Source organism: Coptis chinensis, chromosome 1 (assembly GCF_015680905.1).
Source record: "Coptis chinensis isolate HL-2020 chromosome 1, ASM1568090v1, whole genome shotgun sequence".
Taxonomy (NCBI): domain Eukaryota; kingdom Viridiplantae; phylum Streptophyta; class Magnoliopsida; order Ranunculales; family Ranunculaceae; genus Coptis; species Coptis chinensis.
Genome location: NC_141456.1, coordinates 74,752,958 through 74,762,100, shown reverse-complemented (window position 1 = coordinate 74,762,100; position 9,143 = coordinate 74,752,958). Strand labels below are relative to the sequence as shown.

The following is a 9,143-nucleotide window of genomic DNA, read 5'->3' as shown; positions in this document are numbered from 1 at the left end:
ACACTTTGTGTGTATTGAACAGGACCAAGTGAGGTTGTTTCTCCTTATACTGACTATATAAGAGAACAAACACCTCTGTTATTATGGATGCTTGTCCTCCTAATCCGGATATAATAACGGGCACTTACATGCATTGTACATTGCTTTAAATCATCAATGAGTGAGATTCATTTGTGAATCAACAAACTTGATGGATTGGGTAATGAGATTGTATGTAAGGTGTGCTGTTGATTATAGAAGGAATCCGTGTCCCGCAAGAAGTCGGGTTGATGATATCCCCTTGAGGAGCTCAAAAAGATTGTCATGTAAACCCCGCAGGTGGATTTATTCCGACATGACAATGAGGTTGAGTGGTACTACTCAAGGACATAAGAAGTTGATTAATGTAGTTGTCAGTAACTTGACTTAATCAACGGACATTCGATATCTTAAACACGGGGAGATCAATGAGCATATAATATGGAGCCCATAAACACTGACATGTAATTTGGGATTAGGGTGGTAGTGCAACAATGGCCTTTAGTGGAATAAGCCATTTGTTGACGGACTTGGGCCGTGTGTTCGGGGCGAATATGGGAAGCCCAAGCCCGTCAGGAGGCCCAACCCTAATTTCTCCTCATGGTCCCTGTTGTAGCCTATAAATAGAATACTCTTTCTCTCTAGCCGGAATTCACTATTCACTGGTTCTGAAAAAGAGGCAAGAAAAGTAGATATGAATTCGTTTTTGATCTTGAGAGAAAGAAGGGGGTTAGTAGATCGTTGTCCACACAATGTCCAATCTATTCTAAAGGAATACAACAGAAGATCAAGAGGTTGATTTCAGATTTCATAAAGCTTGGATTCTCAGAGTTATCTAAACCGATTCTCAAAGGTATGTTTTCCAATCACAAATCGTGGACACCAATTAATTCCACTGCGCGTGGTGTTCGCAATTTGTAGAAATAGTCATTTTGAAATAAGGGTTCCTACAGCCCCCAAGTTTGATTAGGATCTCATGTCTGTGGAGGGCTCATCCCCCGCTATCTCCCCCAAGCTTGACTAGGATCTCATTTAACTTCGGATCTCATGTCCAGGGGGCTCATCCCCCCATTGTCTCCTTTCACTGGAGTGGAGTGGAGTCGGCGATGCCCCCAAGCTTGACTAGGATCTCATTTCGGGAGGGCTCATCCCCCATCTGCCTAACTGGAGATCTCATGTCCGCAACTGAAGGGCTTATCCCCCCTTATCCCCCCACTTTTTGGAGTGGAGAGTCCGATGAGGGGCAACTCGGCTTTGCCCCTGTTTGACTCGGATCTCATGTCCATGGAGGGCTCATCCCCCGCTATCTCGCTCTAGAGTGGAGTCGATGAGGGGCAACCTTCGGCCCCCCGTGTTTGACTTCGGATCTCATGTCTCATGAGGGCTCATCCCCCCACCGCTTTTGCTCGAGGAGTGGAGAGTCTGATGAGAGGCAACTCAGCTTGCCCCCAGGTTTGACTCAGATCTCATGTTTGCGGAGGGCTTATCCCCCCTTGCTGTCTCTGCTATGAAGTGGAGTCGATGAGGGGGCAACTTCGGCTGCCCCCGTGTTTGGATCGGATCTCATGTTCAAGGGAGGGCTCATCCTCCCCCCCGCCGCTCTCGCCTCGAGTCTGATAAGGGGCAACTCAGCTTGACCCCAGGTTTGACTCGGACACAAGGGTCCGGGACAGCTCTGCCTTCCCCACCTGCGCTGTTTGGACACGAGGGTCCGTAGTTCTAATTCCGCTCGAGGCTTTGGACACGATAGTCCAGGATAGCTCTGCCTACCCCACACACGCTGTTTGGACACGAGGGTCGGTGGATCCTATCCTGCTCGAGGCTTTGGACACGACGGTCCGGGACAACTCTACCTGCCCCACACGCACTGTTTGGACACGAGGTTCCGCGGATCCTATCCCGCTCGAGGTTTTGGACACGACGGTCTGGGACTACTCTGCCTGCCCCCACACGCGCTGTTTAGACACGAGGTTCCACGGATCCTATCCCGCTCGAGGTTTCGGACACGACGGTCCGGGACAGCTCTGCTTGCCCCACATGCGATGTTTGGACATGAGGGTCCGTGGATCCTATCCCGCTCAAGGCTTCGGACACAATGGTTCGGGACAGCTCAGCCTGCCTCACACACGCTGTTTAATACGGACACGAGGGTCCGCGGAGGGCTCATCCCCCAAGCAATCATTCGGATAGCCCCACGACATATCCGTGAAGGGTCTTCTCGAACCCCTCCGCTCTCCTTTGAAATGCACATCCGGGAATAGCTCAGTATGCCCCCTGTTTGATTCGGACACGAGGGTTCGTGGATGGCTCATCCCCGCCCGCTCATTCAGATAGCCCTACGACATATCCGCGAAGGGTCTTCTCGAACCCCTCCGCTCTCCTTCAGAATGCATATCCGGGAGCAACTCAGCCTTCCCCAAATTCTATATTTACATGTGGGTCTACGGATGTCTCCTCCCATCTGCCTTCCTGCGTATGTGCAAGCTCAACTAAACTCTCGAGACACACAACTTACTGCATCATTGTTTTCATCTATCGACCACTACCACAATAATGGACCGCATCCGAATTCACAGAGAACCAAGTTGTTGTAGCATAGTGGTAAGTATTCCCGCTTTCATAATGTTCCCAAAAGAAGCCGAAGGATGTAGCACACAATTATACAATCAGCTGACGTAATGGCCCTGATGATCTGTGTAGGCTTAAAGAATTTTACACCGTTTTCATCCTCTCCAATGGACTTTGGCTGAACTCCTCCGAATAAAGTAAGCCATTAGGAGAAGTCAATCGCCTTAAAGCGATTGAAAACCGAGCCCATTGAAATCCTGCAAGGGCCCACCAGCAGCCTGGTAGACCATAGCATCTACTGCTAAGCAGCAGTACAACAAGAAAGCCCAAAGAAAAGCATCCGCTCATTGAAAAACTTAGAAACCGAAGATCCTGACCAACCAGCAATGTTCCTTCAAGGCTACGAGTCACTGGTGTCACCATTAATGCAATGAAGTATGCAAGCAACACTTTGTGCATCTCTCCAATGACCTCAAGGTCAGAAGTAAAAAGATTGGGGAAGAACCAAGGGACTGCTGTTCCAATGATTCCTAACCCAGATCTAGTTATTGCTCCAATGATCACGAGAGACTTAAGAAGCATTCTTGCCTTCTTCAAACTCCAATTAATCCCAAATATTAATTAAGACATAAATGATTGTGCAATTTGAGAGAGGGGTTCACCCATACAGTACACATGCAGAACACTTGAATCATAACCTGATGAGCTGCAGTGATATTTGTACCCATAGATTTAGCAAAATAAGTAAGCAGGGAGGTAGAAGGCCACCTTTGAAATCATTGTTATGAACATTGGAGCAGCAAGCTCAAATATTTTCAGAAGTTCGTTGGGTGATGGAACAGAAATAGAGTAAGCATTGAATCCTTTAACTTTCAATCATCATAAAAGTTGCAATAATTTGTGACACCATGGTTGCCCACACAGCACCCACTATACCATAGCCTAAGAAACAGCACAACACAATATTATCGATGCCATTTAGCAGCGGCAAACCGCTAACGCCTTCAAAGGGCCCCAAGAATCTTTCATGCCTAAACTTGCACTTTGAGCAACCCATCCAACAAGAATAGCGGGCTATGCTAAACCTTGAATCTGGACATATGTGTTCGCAGCTAGTACTATACTCACGTTCTTTGGTCCAGTAAAAGCAGTTAATATTTGTGCACCCATGACTTTTGTAAGTAGTAGCATTCCCACTCCAAAAGTGAAACCAACAAATAGCAAGATAGATACCTAGTGCTGCATATTGAAGTGGCAACCATATTAGAAGTAGCAATCGATAGAAACATAAACACATAACTCGTGTAATCACAAACCACAGTCCTAGGACCTAATGCAGCAAGTTCAAGAGAACTCCCTTGACTAATAACAACAATATCAATTAAACTCATTAAAGGCCCACATATCCATAAACCCACCGCTGGTCCAGCAAATAATCCTATCTTTTTTATCTACTTCAATATATTACTCTCATTCCCTGCTTCAAACTCCTCTATATTCTCTTCTTCTTCAGTAGTACTACTCCTACTACTAGTACTAGAAAAAAATTCTTCTTCTTCTTCATGTGTGGTGGTTAAATTACGATTTTGGTCAACAAGACTAATGCATGAAATTGTTATTTGACGTCGTAATTGTCGCATCCAGCTAACCAACTCAGCTTCAACGGTATGTGAACACAGAAAGATATCTCCAGTTCGCAGATAACACCCTTGTTTTGACAACATATCTAATAGTCACCAATGAGAGTATATGAAACAGAATGTCCTGCGGCAATTCACTACAAGCATTCCCCATGACGAGCAATTAACCTCATAGGCACAACAACAATTAATCTCGTCTCGTCTTCATCAATCACCTAATAGCAGTCCACTCTTAATGCAACATGCACTCCCTTTCTCAACCATCTTCTCAAAAAGCACAAACACCTTACCAGCACAACCCATCTTACCTAAAAAACCAACAACCAAAGTACACTCCCCATTATCCAAAAAATAGCCTTTCGCTTACATCACCTCCAACCATCTTTCCACCTCCGAAATTCCACTTTCGGCTCTACAATGCCCATCGATCATTACGTTAAAACTATAAGAATTAGAAGAAACACCCCTCTCACCCACTTCATCAAACACCTTTTCAACAATAGCCCACTCCGATTTCAAAGTCCGAATGTAATCTAAAGCCTCTGACGACAAATCCCCCAGTCCTTGAGGTATCCTCTCCTCTTCACCCTTTTCCTTCATTCCAAATCCATTTCCCACGATAACTTGGATTTGCTTAACCAATACTTCATGAGTAGCCGCTACATGCCCCTCCTTTACCACTTCAACACCACTTTCTCCCTCTTCATCTTCTGAAGGATGACCTTTGGTAACTCCAATCTCTGAGAATGAATTGACATCGCCAACATTATGTACTTGGCTTGAATCCACTGTAACACAAATTTCACCTAGATTCTCCTTGAGCTGATTAGGTATCATTTCAGATACGAGGACAACTGTATCACGCCCATCTACCGTGCAAGTATCCTCCTCGAGGACAAGCTTCTCTCTTGAAAATGATTCAATGTTTCCATCCAGCACCACCTCCTCCGAGGTATACACTTAAGATATTACATCTCTCACTTCAAGATCCGCTCCTTCCTCCACAGCTGCAAGTTCCTCTCCACTGCCAACTCTCATTTCATCAACCAATGATCTACTAATTATATTGGAAAACACAACACATGTGTTGCCACCATTAACTCCCATTTTCCACCCTTCATCTCCTGTATAATGACCTTCAGCTAGTTGAACCTCTTAAAAGTAACTATCTTCTCCCTTTATATCTTCTTTGGTACAAATTTCCTCATGTGAAACAGATTCTGTCCTTCCACCAACTCCCTCAGCTCGATCACAATCCACAATACTAACACCTTCACACTGCTCCACACAGATTTCAGTTATAGGCATCACAGTCTCCACCATTATTACATCATTATGTTGTTCGTCCTCAGAAAGCGCAATTATTTATGGTTCAAACCCACTACTCTCTGTAAACGCAAAGATAACCTCAGCAGCTAAATTTGGACCCACCATAACATTATACAAAGACTCCTCCTCAACACGAAAATCCATTCTTTCGTCTTCAATTTCAAGATCCCCACCAGTTTGAACATTTACATTCTCTTGTACAAAATCATCAAATACAATCTTATGAATTAAATTCCCTTGTGTCAAATTCAAAATGAGATGACTTGGTCGATGAACCACAACAACCACCAGAGCTGTAACTTTACCGCAGATTGGAGGAGGTAAGAGCGAGGGTAGATGCGGCAGCGACTATTACCGAGGCAACCACCATTTCATTTGCACTTCCCAAAGACCCCTCTTATTTCTCTCTCAAACTATGTTGCTGGAACCAACTCCCTCTAACTGACTCGATCTCATTCCATACAATATAAATTTTTTAAAAAAAAACAGACAGCACGACCCCGATTACCATCTCTAGCACAAAAAAGATGGGAACTTGAAAACGACATCTCAATCTCAGAAACTTATCTGATTTTGTGTTCATCCCCACAGACGGCGCCATTTGTCGCATCCAATTACCGCGACCTCTCAATTTACTCGTACTCCCGCTCTTTTTTGGATCGGCTGCACCAATTAGGTTGTCTACGTACCCATTTCGGGATCAAGCCGCCGTAGTTCACCTCCACTCTCTCCCTTCTCTTCCTTTTTATATCCCTCTCTTAGGTTTGCTTCATGGGCCACACACCTTGGGTCCACTCTCTTGGCCCAATACATATTGTGGTCTGTACCCTATCTCTTGGCCCAATACATGCTATGGTCCATCTATAAAAACAGCTACTACATATATGAATTTGATATGGATGGTGATATGAATGGTAATGGGCTTTGGGTGGAACCGCACTATGACTGACCAAGTGGATATGAATGGTGGTTGACTATTTATAGTGGAACTCTATGAATTGTCTACATGATTAGAAAATGACTCTTGAGTGTATGGGGTACTAGGGAAGTTTGAAAATTAAAGTTCGTAATCGTAAGGATTTCTCATAGTAGACTCGAATTCGGTATATGATAGACAATGAGATAACCAGTGATAAGGACTTTCGCAAAAAGAACAAGGTTTTGGGTTTGCATTGTAATTTTATGATGGTTGCGATGCATATTGATAAGACATGAATGCTCAATCAATGATGATGCAGAAGCAATAGAAATTCATTTTTTTTTTTTTTTTTGAAATATTTGCTTGGTCTATAATTTACTATGCCCTGTTCAAAGAAACAATTGGGCGCGGGACTAAGATGGGTCTACTACACGACTCAGAAGAGTAGGTAGTCACTTCACCAAGTGGTATGCTACCAAGAATCTCACTCATGATGAATCTGGGGGAGGGGAGGGGAGTGAGGAAGCTAGTTGGTCCACCGAATCTGGTAACTGATTATTCTAAATCCCCGTGGCTATATTTTTGTCCTTTTCTGGATGAGCGTGACTACTTCGGGCTCTAGTTAGTTGATTTTAATTATTTTTTTTTTTTTTATCTAGGGCTTCAAGAATCAAGCATTGTCTGATTTATCTACATTGGGGAATGACTTCCCAATGGATGTTATGTGGCTCGGGTTCAGCTTTATGCGTGAATGTAAATTGCAATACGAAAATTAAATTTCAAACAATCACATAAACATGCTTGAACACACAAGGTATCCTCTTACATGGGCTTCGAGGAGGTTTAGAATTTACCTCTCAAACTGTGCTTACATGCTGCTTAAGGAGAAGGCGACGTTGGTTGGAGTGTGATCTGAGAATTAGGTCCAACCTTTCGAGCTTTTCCCTGTTTTCAGTTACAATAAAATGTCCACTTAAAAAGCCCACAGTTTGGGTTTTAAACAACTTTGCCTTCAAGGGCCCAAAATATAAAACTAAACTAATCTAATAGATTAACTAGTTTAGAAAGATTATCTTGATTAACTAGAGCTAAACTTAGTTAGAATGTTGATTTGAAGTGTGCGAGCGTATGATTCATGACTCGCCTCGCACACTTGAACTTCTCAAGGCAATGAAAACTTTGATCTCTTGGTAAGTATAGAACTACAACCAAGTGTTCACCCAAGTTCATCCACATAATCAATCAAAAACTCATATTTTCTATATTTTTTTTTTTTTTTTCTATTTTTTTCTTTATATCTCTATCTATTACAAACAAGTTCCACTGATTTATACTACTCTATTACAAAATCTGGATATGTAGTTCAACTAAATATCACAAAATAGCCAAAATTGGAAAAAACTGGACAACAGTGTGTGGAGGTGACTGGGTGGTCACCCGCCGACAAGGGGCGGTTGCCCAGCGGATTTCGTCCAAGTTCTGTCGGTTTTCAGCTGTAGCTTCAGCTCCTCTCTAACATGTTGAACTTGAACTTGGATTTGCAAAAAAGTAAGTCAGTAATGAAAAACAACGAAATAAATCAACAAAAATTAGAAAAATAAGAAGTGAAAAGGTGAGAGTGATGCCTCCCTCCTTAGATGCTAAACCAAGCATTCTTGCTCCTTTAATCCATACGGCGGTGCCATTTGAAGCTGTGATAGTGTGAGTATCTTCAAAAGTGATTGCAGTGAGGTTCACCATAGATTCTTTAGAGTTTGAATGCTTGGGAGTTAAAGAAAGGAAGGTAGGATTTTTTGTTTAGGACTTCTATTGGTTACTAGTTTATGAAGAACATTAAAAGAAAAGTTGTTTTAAAGATTAAAATAACATAAACTTGAAAGAATGAAAGGAAATGATTGATTAAAAGAAATAGCAACAAGAAAGAAGATTGATTGATTGAATAACAAAGCAAATAACAAGATTGAAATGAAGAACAATAAAGTAAATGACTTGATTGTAAAAAGACTAGAAATTAAATTCTACATGACACTAGAATAAGTCTATGTGCATTCTCTCTCCCTAACTTTTAGTTCTTATACCCCTACTTTATGCAAATGATGGATTTGCCCTTCTTCATTACATTTGAGACACCTCACCCTTTACTTTATGCTTTTGCTTTTTCCTTTTGATTTTTGATTTCTTCTTGATCAAGATAGGTGTTAGAGAAAGCCATATTTTGAATTGAGGACATTTATCTCTGGTCTTCTAAGTTGAGGACTTTGACTTTTGACTTTGATATTTGACTTTGACTTTTCATAGCATCTTCTAGTCTTTATAATAAGCGTGATTAAGGCTCCTTTTGGTGCTAAGCTGCAACTTTTATGATAAGTGGTTTGAATTTCTCTGTAACCTAAGAAAGGCAATAAAAGGTATGAGTTGTTTTTTCATTAAGTGTAAGAAGGGATGTAATGTAGTAATGTAAAGGTAATAAAACGCACATTTAGGAGCTGATCAGCAGGCGGATGCCAGAATTGGGAGATGCAATGGGCATAGATAGGACCTATGGTAGTGTCCTTAACCCCCACTAGAGTGTTTGTATCAGTGAAACCCCAGTGCTGCATGATCCTAGTGACCAACACTGGTAGAGGAGTAGTGGACCTCCTGGGTTTGCATAGTTGCTCCTAGATGAA

General features: G+C 42.4%; 1 pseudogene; it reads right to left on the bottom strand.

Annotated features, from left to right (window-relative positions):
- Positions 1–2,677: 2,677 nt before the first annotated feature.
- LOC147525191 (protein DETOXIFICATION 46, chloroplastic-like) lies at positions 2,678–5,333 on the bottom strand (annotated as a pseudogene).
- Positions 5,334–9,143: the final 3,810 nt, after the last annotated feature.